This window comes from Balaenoptera physalus, assembly GCF_965194825.1.
Source record: "Balaenoptera physalus genome assembly, chromosome: 3".
Lineage (NCBI taxonomy): Eukaryota > Metazoa > Chordata > Mammalia > Artiodactyla > Balaenopteridae > Balaenoptera > Balaenoptera physalus.
Window position 1 is genome coordinate 99,045,253 of NC_138890.1, and position 14,645 is coordinate 99,059,897.

General features: G+C 35.6%; 1 long non-coding RNA gene across 2 annotated transcripts in view; it reads right to left on the bottom strand.

Moving 5' to 3' along the window:
* Window positions 1-14,645, bottom strand: part of LOC309659026 — a 139,527-nt gene that overhangs the window by 111,513 nt on the left and 13,369 nt on the right. The window contains exon 1 of one of the 2 annotated variants that reach the window (XR_014262516.1): window positions 334-14,430. The exons of the other annotated variant lie outside the window; for it this stretch is intronic. This is a non-coding gene — a long non-coding RNA (uncharacterized lncRNA). Of the gene's footprint in view, window positions 1-333; window positions 14,431-14,645 lie in introns of those variants that run through there. 2 annotated transcript variants of the gene reach the window in all.

Below are 14,645 nucleotides of genomic sequence, written 5' to 3' on the forward strand. Positions count from 1 at the left end.
AATGCAGGGCACACGGGTTCGTGCCCCAGTCCGGGAAGATCCCACATGCCGCGGAGCGGCTAGGTCCCTGAGCCACAACTACTGAGCCTGCGTGTCTGGAGCCTGTGCTCTGCAACGGGAGAGGCCGCGACAGTGAGAGGCCTGCGCACCGCGATGAAGAGTGGCCCCTGCTCTCCGCAACTGGAGAAAGCCCTCGCACAGAAACGAAGACCCAACACAAACAAACAAACAAAAATAAATAAATAAATAAATAAATAAATAAAAAGAATCCTCCCCTCTGGCCAGTTTTGTTTATTAAAAAAAAAAAAAAAAAAGAAGAAGTTCATGTCTAACTGCCAAATGTAAAATAGGTAGCTAGTGGGAAGCAGCTGCATAGCACAGGGAGATCAGCTCGGTGCTTTGTGACTACTTAGAGGGGAGGGATAGGGAGGGTGGGAGAGAGACGCAAGAGGGAGGGGATATGGGGATATATGTATACATATAGCTGATTCACTTTGTTATACAGCAGCAACTAACACAACACTGTAAAGAAATTATACTCCAATAAAGATGTTAAAACAAAAGTCTAGCAAGGAAAGTTAACAAATGAACACTTACCATGAAAAATGGTAAGTATTAAAAGGAGGTATGGACTAGGAGCTTCTCAGGCACTGGGAAGAGAGAGCCTAACACTAAAGACTGCAAAAGGGTTCCAGGGAAAGGCTCTGCAGGAAGAACAGTCCTTCTGTGGTAGGGGATGCAAACTCATGACTACAGACCAAATATAAGAAAAAGTGACAGTGCATGCACAACGATTACATGTCAGTGTGCAGGGAGAAGAGGGAGTGGTGGGAACTATGGCAAACTGGAGCATGGTCCAAAAGGTGCAGTTACTCAACTCAGCTAATGGTTGCTATGTGGGGAACAGGTTCACCATGGTCAGATATTCCATTTTTCCAGAGGTTAGAAACTTGAATTTTTGTGCGAAAATTCTCAACTGTTATGTACTTGCCATTAATTCACACTTGTAAAAAACACCATGCAAGCCAAATAAAATATTAACTGTAGGCCAGACTCAGCACACAAACTGGCTATTTAAAATCTCCACCTTATAGTTCTCCCTGACCCCAGCACAAGAAATTTAGGAACTCAGGATCCAAGCATTCAGATTAATACAACTTCTTAAAACCATTGAGATGTTTAATTGTATTTTTTCTTAACTCTTGACTTTCCCAGGTTGGAGAACCTTGATGCACGTGCAAAGTAACTTTTCATGACCCCTTATATGGGTTTCCCCCTATTATTTCATGTGGTTCTTAAGGAATATTAAACTAGAAGTGTTTCCAATCTTAAATTATACTAAAAGAGCAAAGATATAAACACTCTATTAGAACATCCAATCAGAATTTGTACTTGGATGATGTCAAAGTCCAAATGCTCAAAATACTCTAGTTTTAAGATCTACATTCTATTAATGAGATTACTTTAAAGTCCTTTTAAAAATGATAATCTCTAAAGCAAATTGAATTTTGAGAAGATTATGATTATGCAAACACAAAGAGAGAGAGAAAAATGGCCAAAGTTATCAGTTATTCAAGAGCTAATGAAGAATGCCTTGGTTTTTCTTTCTGCTACTTATCCTTCATGCATAAGAAAAATAAACAGATGGGGTATTTATGAAATAAAAAAACACCAAGTTATTCGAAAACTAAGGATATCATTTTAGTACGTTGCAACTTGGGAAAATATACTGGAATGAAAAATCAAGAATTCTTTATTAAATCCTGCATTTCATGATTAACATATTCCTTATTACTCAGAATTCGTCTACATGTAGGACTTGGTCACAATCCAGTAAGAATGAAAATATTGACCTTAAAAAGTTTAATGAAAGCAAATTAAATAAGAGATAAAAAACACATTCAAAATTCAATTATTAATAAATTAATTTATCACAAATAGTTTGAACAGACCAATAGGTGAATGACCTAAAAATGACCAGTGTGCCCATTCTATGCTCAATCTGGTATTTCAGAATTAAAATATTTTCAGAAACAGATTATTATAATATAACCAACTTTGCTCTCATCATAACAGAATAAAAGAAAGCATTAAAAACAAACTACTACTGCTGTTACTTGGACTTTTCTTTGTAGATTCAGGGTGTGTGAAGACTCAAGAAAGTAACAATCTTCAAGGTCATCAGACCATATGACCCTGATATCATCTCTTGATAAAATAAAAATTTGACCATGTATTCTGGAAAAACAGAATAAAATCTGAATGTACCAGAATATTTTCTACTGCCAGTGATAATGTGGCAGTGATGGCAGCCAGGGACAAAGGTGGGGGGGTGTAGTTCTGAATCTTTGGTGATATCTCTATCTTCTTCAGAAGTCCACAAGTTCCTTAAGGGCAGGAGCTATGTCTGTTTTATTCATTGTGACATACCCAGCACCTAGCACATGGCAGTACACAAATATTTTAATAAATAAGTGAAATAAGTAAGTATATTGTGTGCTGTCCAATAATTATAATATAAACTTAGCTAAATATTTTATTCAATATGGTCATGGAATGGGATTTCTGATTGATTAATTAATTAATATTGTTAATAGAGAAGTTCCCTTTAAGTCAGAGACAGCTGTAAACACACACACACACGTACACACACACACAGAGACTTTGAATTCAAGCTGACTTGAGTTTAATTTCTAGATTGGCCATTTAGAATTACTTAACCTCTCTGAGTTTCAGTTTCCTCACTGATAAAATGGAAGTAACACTGTCTACCCACCTCACTAAAGAGGGCAAGAGGACTAGCAGAAAGCACACGTGAAATACGTGGCATAGCATTTGGTCAAAAGTGGTAGCTATTATCATTTTGAAGAAACAATAATTAAAAACAAAACTAAACCATAAAATTCATACCAAACTGAGTTTAAGTGTTTTTGTTCATTCAGGTCATACTTCAATATCTTTCAGAGTTCTTAGTTTGAAGTGATGATGACAACAAAACAATAGCAAAAATGGCAGTTAGCAGAGACCTACGTGCTATGATTCTAGACAATTAAAGATTCTTCTAATGCGCTGAAGCACTATGCACCAGGCGCCTGCACGACAAGCATATTAAACAGACAAAAATTCCTTAAAGAGTTGATGTTCGGTGGGGGTTGGGGGAAGGAGGCGAGGAGACAGATGATTAATAATAAACATTATAAATATGTATTATGTATCAGCAAGTGATAAGTGCTATTAATAGAGAGCACAGACTATGGGAAGATTGGGACTACAGGGTTGGTGGAGATGAAATTATAATTTCAAATTGGTTGGTCAGAGCAGGTCCCATTGGGAAGAGAATATTTAGGGGAAGATTTGAAGGAGGGGAAAGACTTGGCTATGTGAATATCATTCCAAAAATAGATGCATAATCAATAATTTTCTTAATTTGTAAATTACTGATTCTCTATTCCAATTAATTCTCTATTAATCCTCTTTTTAGTCATATCAATTTTTTCTTACTCTTTCTTACTCAAAAAATGTTTCAGGTAATTTGTTAGAAACGATCAAAAAGAAAGATCAAAAAGAACACTGTTGGGGTTCCCTGGTGGTGCAGTGGTTAAGAATCTGCCTGCCAATTCAGGGGGACATGGGTTCGACCCCCTAGTCCGGGAAGATCCCACATGCCGCAGAGCAACTAAACCTGTCTGCCACAACTACTGAGCCTGCACCCTAGAGCCCGCGAGCCACAACTACTGAGCCTCCACGCTGCAACTACTGAAGCACGCATGCCTAGGGCCTGTGCTCTGCAACAAGAGAAGCCCCTGCTCGCCGCAACCAGAGAAAGCCCAGGTGCAGCAATGAGGACCCAATGCAGCCAAAAATAAAATGAATAAAATAAATTAATTTTAAAAAAATAATAAAAATAAATAAAATAAAATACTATAATTAAAAAAAAGAACACTGTCATTTAGTGAGCACCCAATGAACATATTTTTAATAAGTGTTTTAAGAGGCAAATTAGATTAGCATGTTTAAATTTCAGAGATGATCCTTCAGCTAATTTAAATATCTCTAAAATAATGCATTTAATAGCATTGTCTCTATAAAATCTCAAATAGGTGACCAATATTTTTTAGCACAACATGCAAATATGACTGCCATTCTAAGTAGACCAGCAGATTTCTGTCTCTCGAGAAGCAAGATAACTATAAACTATACAATTTTCTATAGGAAAGCATAATAAAAAGAGCTGATAAATAAGATTCTTGGGAATAATTACCCAGATATTTTAGTAATCAGATCTCTGTGTGTGCTCCAAAAAAGAAGAAATTACACAACCAGACTAACTAAATAACATCACTTCAAGAAAAACAGAGAAATGATAAAAACCATAAAAGATTATAAATGTTTAACAGAGAAAAATGAACCATATAATAGAGCTATGAACTCTCTAACAGTTCTGAAAAATATTCAAGCTGAATTATAAAATAAGTGTTCAAATATATATTTTAATATCCTCCCCAGCACATTTCAGTATTTCCCTGAACCAATTTTATGTACATGTAATTTATGTTCCTGTGTCAATCACCTGCATGTTATAAATGTATTAGCACAAAAACCTATTTTGAGGATTTTATTAAATCAGAAGTATGTACTAGTACGCTTCCATTCAGTTGAAGAAGTTAATACAAGAGCTGTTGGCTAGTTACAGTACAAAACTGAGCCAGGAAAAACATTCATTTATTTATATACTGCAGCACCTGAAAATGTTTCATTTACACTGTGCCCAGAACCACAAAATTTATCAGACTCTCCCATCCAAGCAAAGTCTATATTTCCAAAGACACTGTAAAATTCAGACTAATTTTAAAATAAAAACTAGCATTACATAAGTATATCTAAAAATCAGAAAAAAAGAAAAATAGTATTCTGTAAATGATGAAAAAAGTAATGTACAAAAGATTTTGTAAAATAAAGAATCTTATGCAGAGATTGTGGAAATAATGATCCTAATAATATTTTATGCAAAAAAATCAAGACTGCATATGATTAAGATGAAAAACCAGGGGGACTCAGGATTAAAATGTTTATGTTATTACAGGGAGACATACATGTAGAGAGACCTGAAATTTTCTATTTTTAAATTATTATTTATTTATAATACTTACAATCAGCCTTTTAATATAGCATGGAAAAATTATGGTATTTAAATACGCAAATCGAGTCAGCCAGCACCCACAAGGATGGAGCCTAACTAAAAATTCACAATATTCACATATTTCAGTGGGTCACAACTAGAGTCAATTCTGCCCCCCAGGGGCATTTGGCAATGTCTGGAGACATTTTCTGATTATCACAACTGGGAAGGAGGGGAGGTGGCACTACTGGTATCTAGTGGGTAGTCAGGAATGCTGCTAAACATCTTCAATGTACAGACAGCACCCCACATAAAAAATTATCCAGTCCAAAATATCAATAGTGTGCAGACTGAGACACTCTGCTATACAGATACATGCCTTTGTTTAAGAACCCCTCTCTGGGTCAGTCAGCTATGACCAGAATAGCAGAGTCAAATGGAACAATGAATAGTCATCTCCATAAAGAATCTCTCAGAAAAGGGCCATGTTTTAGAAGACAACATGATTGGCCTGTCCAATTTGTCGAGAAAACACAGAGTACCTTCTTTGTGGCCATCACCAAATTGCTCTTCACACCTCTGTCCCATCTGTCCAGGACCTCTATTTGGCTGAAAGTTAATATGTTCGAATCCTCCATGTGTCTTTCTTTTTCACTTTTTATTATGGAAAATCCACACATACACAAAATAGAATAGTATAATGTAGCCATCACCCAGCTTTAGCAAGTATCAACATTCTTTCATTTTTGATCTTGTCATTTTCATTTTTGGTTCTACCCCTCTTGTTTAGTGGTTTTGCTGGGGCATTTAAAAGCAAATCTCTGTCAACATATTATTTCAGCAGTTAATACTTCAGTTTCTTCCTATGTAATTTACCCCTGAAGAAAGATATTCAGGATCAACTGGATATGATCAACCTGGGAAATGGGCAATAGAATGAAACTAGTTTAATAAAGTAAGGAGTTAATGGGAGAGACCAGAACAGACATCCCAGATGTGATAGGGCAAGCCTTCCATGGCTATAAGAAGTGAGCCAAGGGCTGCATACCAAAAGACAGTAAAAACAAAGGCATTTATGGTAGATGCACTCAGACATAGATTCAATAGTTAGGACCTATATGAAGAGTAAGGCAGCAGTGAGATGATATCACATAGTTGCCAATGATAAACCAAGTGTCTATATCAGGAATGTTAGTAAGTCCTAACGCTCTTGCTAACTCTAACAATTTGATAGCCACCTGGAGTGCTCTTATAGAGATTCTGGCACTCCAAGGAGGGAAAAAAATCCAAGATCAGTGAGGAACAGGGAAATGGTAGCACCTATGCCACAGAGTTGCCATTTCTTGTCTGGGAGTTAAAGTAATAAACCCTGGAAAGGAAACTTACCTTCCATGTAAAACGCAGGCATTACCTGAGAATCCAGGAGGCCAGAAGGAAGTCAAAAGTACCATGCATCATACTGCAGAGTCACATAAAAGGCTGGCCTGCTCCTTGGCATTCTGCCTATTCTCTACCAAATGTGGGTGGCCCTACACAGACAAACTTGTTCATAAAATACCAACAACATAGGAGCTGCACGACATGCGAGTGTACTATGACTACGTCAAAAGAAGAGAAGCCAAGATTCCTGCTGTAAATTCATGGGAAGGATTTAAAACCACAGGTTTAAATCAGAGACACTCAACTCATAAACATATAGTCCAAAAGAAAGAATATGTACCCGGCTCCTCTAGTTTCCAGTCTCCAAACAGAGGCCTGTATGTTCTTTTCAAAATGCAAATCTGATTATGTCACACCTTACTTAAAATCCTTCAGTGATTCCCACCTTACCCTAGAATAAATCCTAACACAGCCTGACCTCACCCTTGCCTACTTTTCCTCCTCCAGTGGCACAGCATTCTGCCTTTCTCCATCCATACTGACCTTCTTTCAGTTTCTCTTCCTTTCTTGGATAAAAAACATTTGCACTTGTTATGCTCCAGGCACCGTATTAAGCACTTTTCATACACATTTCATTTAATCCCCTCAAAACCTTAGATGCAGTTATAATCTCCACAAGAGAAGTTAAGTGCCTTGCCATGGAAGAGCCAAGTACAGTGAGTGCTTAATAAAAGGTACTATACCTCAACTAAAGCCTTCTGCAATAAAGACTTGTCAAAAATGTAAGAAATTTGTTTTTAGATCATAAGTAAGCACTAGTCTCAAAGTGTTTGGTCATATTTTTTTTAATTAAGTTAAATATAAAAATACAATAATGCCCCCACTTAACTCAGGTCAGACCTCTGACAATCTCAAGTGTCCTCTACAAGTTGGAATAAAAAAAAAAAAAAAAGCCAAAAGGCCTGTTGTGAAATCCATGAACTTTTTTATGACAGGACAATCAGAGTTATGTGTAGACACCAACAATTAAGTAAACCATATCATAATAAATTATATGTGGATACAATAGCCAGCGAGAAGTAAAAGCTAGTAGACAATTTAGAAAGAGTAGACCAGATCTTGTCTTCTTTTTGGTTCTTCTATACAATCTAAAGGCATTCCATTTTTTTTTACTCCTTTTTTTTTGGCTGCACCCCGCAGCCTGTGGGATCTTCCCCAACCAGGGAGTGAACCCTGGCCACCGCAGTGAAAGAGCCTGGCATCCTAACCACTAGGCCACCAGAGAAGTCCTAAAGGCATTCGATTTTAATGAATAATAAAACAACATATTCAACATTTTGTCAATGCATCACAGTTTAGTTTAATATTTGAGATTCAAATAGGATTTAAGTCATGGAAGTTAAGCATTGTACAAATATTTTCTTTCTAAATGAGTAAAGCAAAGCTCTGAAATGTAAGCTTCAGTTATTTTAAAAACTCTAAATTATCCTTATGATGCAGGCTAAGTGGGGTGTCATTGTACAATATAATGGCCAGCCAGCCATTAAAAATTTAAAGTATACTGGGACTTCCCTGGTGGCATAGTGGTTAAGAATCCACCTGCCAATGAAGGGGACACGGGTTGGAGCCCTGGTCCGGGAAGATCCCACATGCTGTGGAGCAACTAAAGCCGTGCGCCACAACTACTGAGCCTGTGCTTGAGAGCCCGCGAGCCACAACTACTGAGCCTGCGTGCCACAGCTACTGAAGCCCGTGTGCTTAGAGCCCGTGCTCTGCAACAAGAGAAGCCACTGCAGTAAGAAGCCTGCGCACCACAACAAAGAGTAGCCCTCGCTCACTGCAACTAGAGAAAGCCCATGCGCATCAACGAAGATCCAATGCAGCCAAAAATAAATAAATAAAAACAAACTAATAAATAAATTCAAAAAAATTTTTAAGTATAATTTTTTTTAAGAATTGAGGATTCACTGCACCAAAAACAGGGCGTGAGTCTATTGTGTGAATGGAGACATATATACAAGGTTTGCATCTGTGTTCGAATGTGTATGTATTAATTAAAGCACTAAGCATGAACAATTTGTAGCTGTTTTATAAGCCTCAGAAAATGAACAAATCTTGTAAATTTTAGATTAATTTATTCAGGAGAACAAAATACATTGACTTTCTTTTCTCTATGCTATTTCCCACTATTTCCCACCTCTATCCTATTGTATGTGTGCACGTACATTTATAACATTATGTTTTTCTGATTACAAAAATAATGATATACATTGTACTTTTGAAATGCAGAAAAGGGAAAAGAAAATTTTTAAATACTACAATTCAAAGATAATCATTCCTCTTAAAATTCTGGTATATGTTCTTCTAGATTAGATACATATTCTCTTTTACAAAGCTATGAAAATATTGTGGAAACTCTGTGTAACTTTTTTAATATAACAATTACCTTTCCAGGTGCTTAAATATTTTTCCAAAACATGACTTTTAAATAACTCTGTGTATGTTTTTACTGTAACCTAACTCGAAAACTTTTTGGAAATTGGTAGAATATAAAATATAAATAAATATTAACCCTCATAGCATAATATTAGTTTAATCTGATTTTTATCATTATTGAAAGGCAAAATAATCTACATCATATTGTAAATTAAAATAAACTGAAATATGACACTTGAATTTAAACATGTTAAAATTATTTGATGGATCAAGTACTCTACAACATTCAGATTTTTCAACAAAACAATATAATATTCTGGAATCAGAGAAACAAAAGTATATTGTTATAGGTTTTAAAACATAATAATTAGATTGATGAGGATTGTAAAGACTTTCTTTTAAATAAGAATAATAAATAGCCCACAAAATTCAGGGCCAATCACATATTATTTTTAAGTGGATCCTTTTTGAGGGAGGAAGATCATAATCTATCCAATGGAAGAAAAGGAGAAATAACAGAGCATGCAAGTTATAGTAATATTTAAAACTTTATTTTGAAATAATTTTAGGTTTACAGAGCATCATAAAGAAGGTACAGCTTTCTCTAATCTTCCAACCCTGACATCTTACATAAGCGTGGTACACTTATAGAAACTAAGAAGTTATAATTGGCGCAACACTATTAACTAAAATTCAGATTCCACCAGTTTTTCTAGCAATGCTCTTTTTCCGTTATATGATCCAAGCCAGGATACCATGTTACATTTAGTCTTGATGACTACTTATTCTCCTCTAGTATCTGTGGGTTCCTTGGTCTTTGTTTTTTCATGACCTTGACACTTTTGAAGAGCATTCTTGTGGTATTTTGTAGAGTGTTCCTCAATTTGGGCTTGCTTAATGTTTTCTCATGATAATACCAGGGTTAGGAATTTTTGAGAATACTAGAGAGGTGAAGTGCCCTTACCATCACATCATACCACAAGGTATATGGTATCCACATGACTAAACTAGTGATGGCAACCTTAATCATTTGATTAAGGTAATGTCAGCCAGGTTTCTTACAATAAAATTACTGTTTCCCTCTCCATACTCTATTCATTAGAAATGAGTCACTGAAATCCAGACCACCCAGAAGAGGGAGAATTAAGCTCAACCTCCTAGAGGAAGGAGTATCAAAGCATCTGTGAACATATGTTAAATCATTATAGTAATTAATAAATATTTGGGGGGAGATACTTCCAGGCTATGCAAATATCCTGTTTCTCCTTAAAGTGTTGCCCACTAATTCTAGCATTCATCAGTAGATTTGCCTGCAGCAATTATTACTTTGGTACGTTGTGATTTTCTATTTCCCTTATTCCTTTTACATTTATTATTTGAAATTCTTTTGTAAGGAACTTTTGTCCCTTCTCCATTTATTTATTTACTTAATTATTTATTTATGTCAGTATGGACTCAGATATTTATTAAACTCTTTGGGTTATAATCCATACTATTGCTATTTATTGTGTTGCTCAGATTATTCCAACTTTGGCTATCGGTTCTTTCAGGTTGGCTTCTTCATTAACAAAGCAGAGTAATTTTTTAAGAGTAACATTTAGTGTCTTTTAGATATTTCCAAAGTTGTGAAACATCACTAATATCTAATTCCAAAACATTTCATCATCCCAAAAAGAAACCTGTGTGGTTCTTTCTCCTGACACTTCTTCTGACACGAACTCTGTGGATTTTTTTTCCATACCAACAATAAATTCTCCAACACTAACTGGGTATATTTAGGTTTTTGATGCATTTTAAATTAATTTTATATATGACATGAGCTAGGGGTCCAACTTCATTTTTTGGCATATAGATATCCAGTTGTCCCAGCACATTTCTGGATTCTCAATTCTACATCATTGATCTATATATCAGTCTCTATGCCAGTCCCACACTGTTTTCACTACTGTTGCTTTGAGGTAAGTTTTGAAATTCAAAAGTGTGCTCCAACTTTTTTCTTTTTCAAGATTTTCTGGCTATTCTGAGTCCTTTGCCTTACCACATGAATTTTTAAAATCACCTTGTCAATTCCAGCAAAAAAAAAAAATGTATTTGGGATTTTGAAAGGGATTGTATTGAATCTGTAAATCAATTTGGAAAGGATTTCCGTCTTAACAATGTTAAGTCTTCCAATCCATTATTTCCATTTATTTAGGCCTTTTTTTCATTTTTTCAATGATGTTTTATAGTTTTCAGTGTACAAGTCTTACATTTTTGTTAAATTTATTCCTAAATATTTTTTTCATTTTTGATGTTACTACTATAAACAGAATTGTCTTAACTTCATTTTTGGATTATTTATTGCTAGTGAATAGATGCAGAATCGAGCTTTGCATACTGATCATGTACACTGCAATCTTGTTGGACTCATTTATTAGTTCTGCATTTTTGTGTGTGTGTATTCCTTAGGATATTCTATACACAAGATCATGCCATCTGTGAATACAGATACTTTTACTTCTTCCTTTCTAATCTGGATGCCTTATATTTCTTTTGCTTGTCTAATTGCCCTAGCTTGATCCTTCAGTACAATGTTGAACAGAAGTGATTAGAGTGCATATCTTTGAGTTGTTCCTAATCTTAGGGGTAAAGCTATCAGTTTTTCACCATTAAGTGAGACGTTAACCTTGAATTTTTCATAGATGCCCTTTATCAGTTTGAAGAAGTTCCCTGTATTCCTAATATGTTAAGTGTTTTTATCATGAAAAGATGTGGATTTTTTTCAAGTGCTTTTTCTGTGTTTTGAGATGATCATGGGTTTTTAGTCTATTGTTACGGTCCATTTTATTGATTGGGTTTTGCATATTGAATCAACTTTGCATTCCTAGGATAAACCCCACTTGATCATAGTGTATAATCCTTTTCCTAAGTTTGCTTGATTCTGTTTGTTAATATTTTGTTGAGAAATTTGGGGCTCTACATTCACAGAGATACTTACCTGTAGTTGTCTTTTCTTGTAATGTCTTCATCTGGTTTTGGTATCAGAGTAATACTGATTTCACAGAATGATTTGAGGAGTTTTCCCTCCTCTTCTAGCTTTTGTAAAAGCAGAGTAATTTTTTTAAAAAAAGATTTATAAGACTTTATGTACTCATTTAACATTCAGATTTTGAGTGAAAAAAAGATAAAAAGATAATTATATAAAGGATTTGCAGGAGCATAGACTTCTGCTTTGGGCCACTGTATGGTAACTAGTATTGGACTTATCAATTATAAAACTGGGCAAAATATATGACTTACTGCTTTTATAAACTGGACAGCCTGTAGTACAAAAGGGAACAAGAGCCCCAGGTGAGTCTCTGGGGCTCTTTCTGCACCTGGTGCAGTGAAGAGGAGCTCAAGTAAAAACTGTCGTTCTCAAGGAGCTGACAAGGCAAACACTGGAGACTGGAGTATTGCAGCAACTGGAATTTATGGGGCAGGATTCACACAGGAGGGAGTTGTGGTGAGGAGGTAACATAGAATTATAAATAGTAGTTTCCTTCAGGACTTTGGCCACGGCCAGAACCATGCATTTCAAGCTAAGACTCCATGAGAATTAGCAGACAGTTGCTGCCAAGAGTTGAGTGGAAAAAAACAGAAGCTGCACAAAGCTAGAAAATGTTCAGGGCAAAGGGAATGGAAGGATCTTGTAGAATTTCTCAGGTACACAGTTGCAACTCCCAAAAGGGTCTGCCTTAACAGTAAGAACCAAAATCTAAAAGAAGAGACAAACCCTAGGACTAAGGACAAATCTAAAATAGACCTACATTAACAAATCATTACTCTAATTCTGACAAATCAAAAGGATCTTCCAACAATTTTTTTTAATGGGAAAAATATTTTTTTCTTTCTTTTTTTAATTGAAGTATAGTTGACTTACAATGTTATGTTAGTTTCAGGTGTACAGAAAAGTGAATCTGTTACACATATACATATATCCACTCTTTTTTAGATTCTTTTCCCATACAGGCCATTACAGAGTATTGAGTAGAGTTCCCTGTGCTATACAGTAGGTCCTTACTAGTTATGTATTTTATACACAGTGGTGTGTATATGTCAATCCCAATCTTTCAATTTATCCCCCCCCCCAACACCCTGGTAATCATAAGTTTATTTTCTACATCTGTAACTCTATTTCTGCTTTGTAGGTAAGTTTATTTGTAGCCTTTTTTTGATTCCACTTATAAGTGATATCATACGATATCTGTCTTTCTCTGTCTGACTTACTTACTCAGTATGGACTTAGACCCATCCATGTTGCTGCAAATGGCGTTATTTAGTTCTTTTTTATGGCTCAGTAATATTCCATTGTATATATGTACAACTTCTTTATTCATTCACCTGTCGATGGACATTTAGGTTGCTTCCATGCCTTGACTATTGTAAATAGTGCTGCAATGAACATTGGGGTACATGTATCTTTTCAAATTATGTTTTTCTCTGGATATATACCCAGGAGTGGTATTGTAGCATCATATGGTGACTCTATTTTTAGTTTTTTAAGGAACCTCCATATTGTTCTCCATAGTGGCTGTACCAATTTATATTCCCACCAACAGTGTACGAGGATTCCTTTTTCTCCACACCCTCTTCAGCATTTATTATTTGTAATCTTACAGTAATTTAACTGGCAAATTTAACAGGCCATGAAAAAGAAACTCAACATCCAAAGGATAATAATACAATACAGAAATGTAATACAGAATCTTAACACCCTACCATTGACAAAGTCCACTATAAAATTAAAAAATACTATATTGGAGAAAAGAAAGAAAACCTGACCCATATCAAGAGAGAAAGGAGTCAACAGAAATATGTCCCAGATGTTGGGAGTAGCAGAAAATACTTTATAAATATACTCAAACTTAAGAAAAAGAGAGACATGATAAGTGAACAGATGGGGAAGTTCTGCAGGGAGATGGAAACTATTCTTAAAAGTACTCCACTGATAGCCTCATCCACCAGAGGGCAGACAGCAGAAGCAAGAACTACAATCCTGCAGCCTGTAGAACAAAAACCACAATCACAGAAACATAGACAAGATTAAAAGGCAGAGGGCTATGTACCAGATGAAGGAATAAGATAAAACCCCAGAAAAACAACTAAATGAAGTGGAGATAGGCAACCTTCCAGAAAAAGAATTCAGAAAAATGATAGTGAAGATGATCCAGGACCTCGAAAAGAATGGAGGCAAAGATCGAGAAGATGCAAGAAATGTTTAACAAAGACCAAGAAGAATTAAAGAACAAACAAACAGAGATGAACAGTACAATGACTGAAATGAAAACTACACTAGAAGGAATCAATAGCAGAATAACTGAGACAGAAGAACAGATAAGTGACCTGGAAGACAGAATGGTGGAATTCACTGCTGCGGAACAGAATAAAGAAAAAAGATTGAAAAGAAATGAAGACAGCCTAAGAGACCTCTGGGACAACATTAAACGCAACAACATTCGCATTATAGGGGTCCCAGAAGGAGAAGAGAGAAAGGACCCGAAAAAATATCTGAAGAGATTAGAGCCAAAAACTTCCCTAACATGGGAAAGGAAATAGACACCCAAGTCCAGGAAGCGCAGAGAGTCCCATACAGGAGAAACACAAGGAGAAACACACCGAGACACATAGTAATCAAACTGGCAAAAATTAAAGACAAAGAAAAGTTATTGAAAGCAGCAAGGGAAAAACA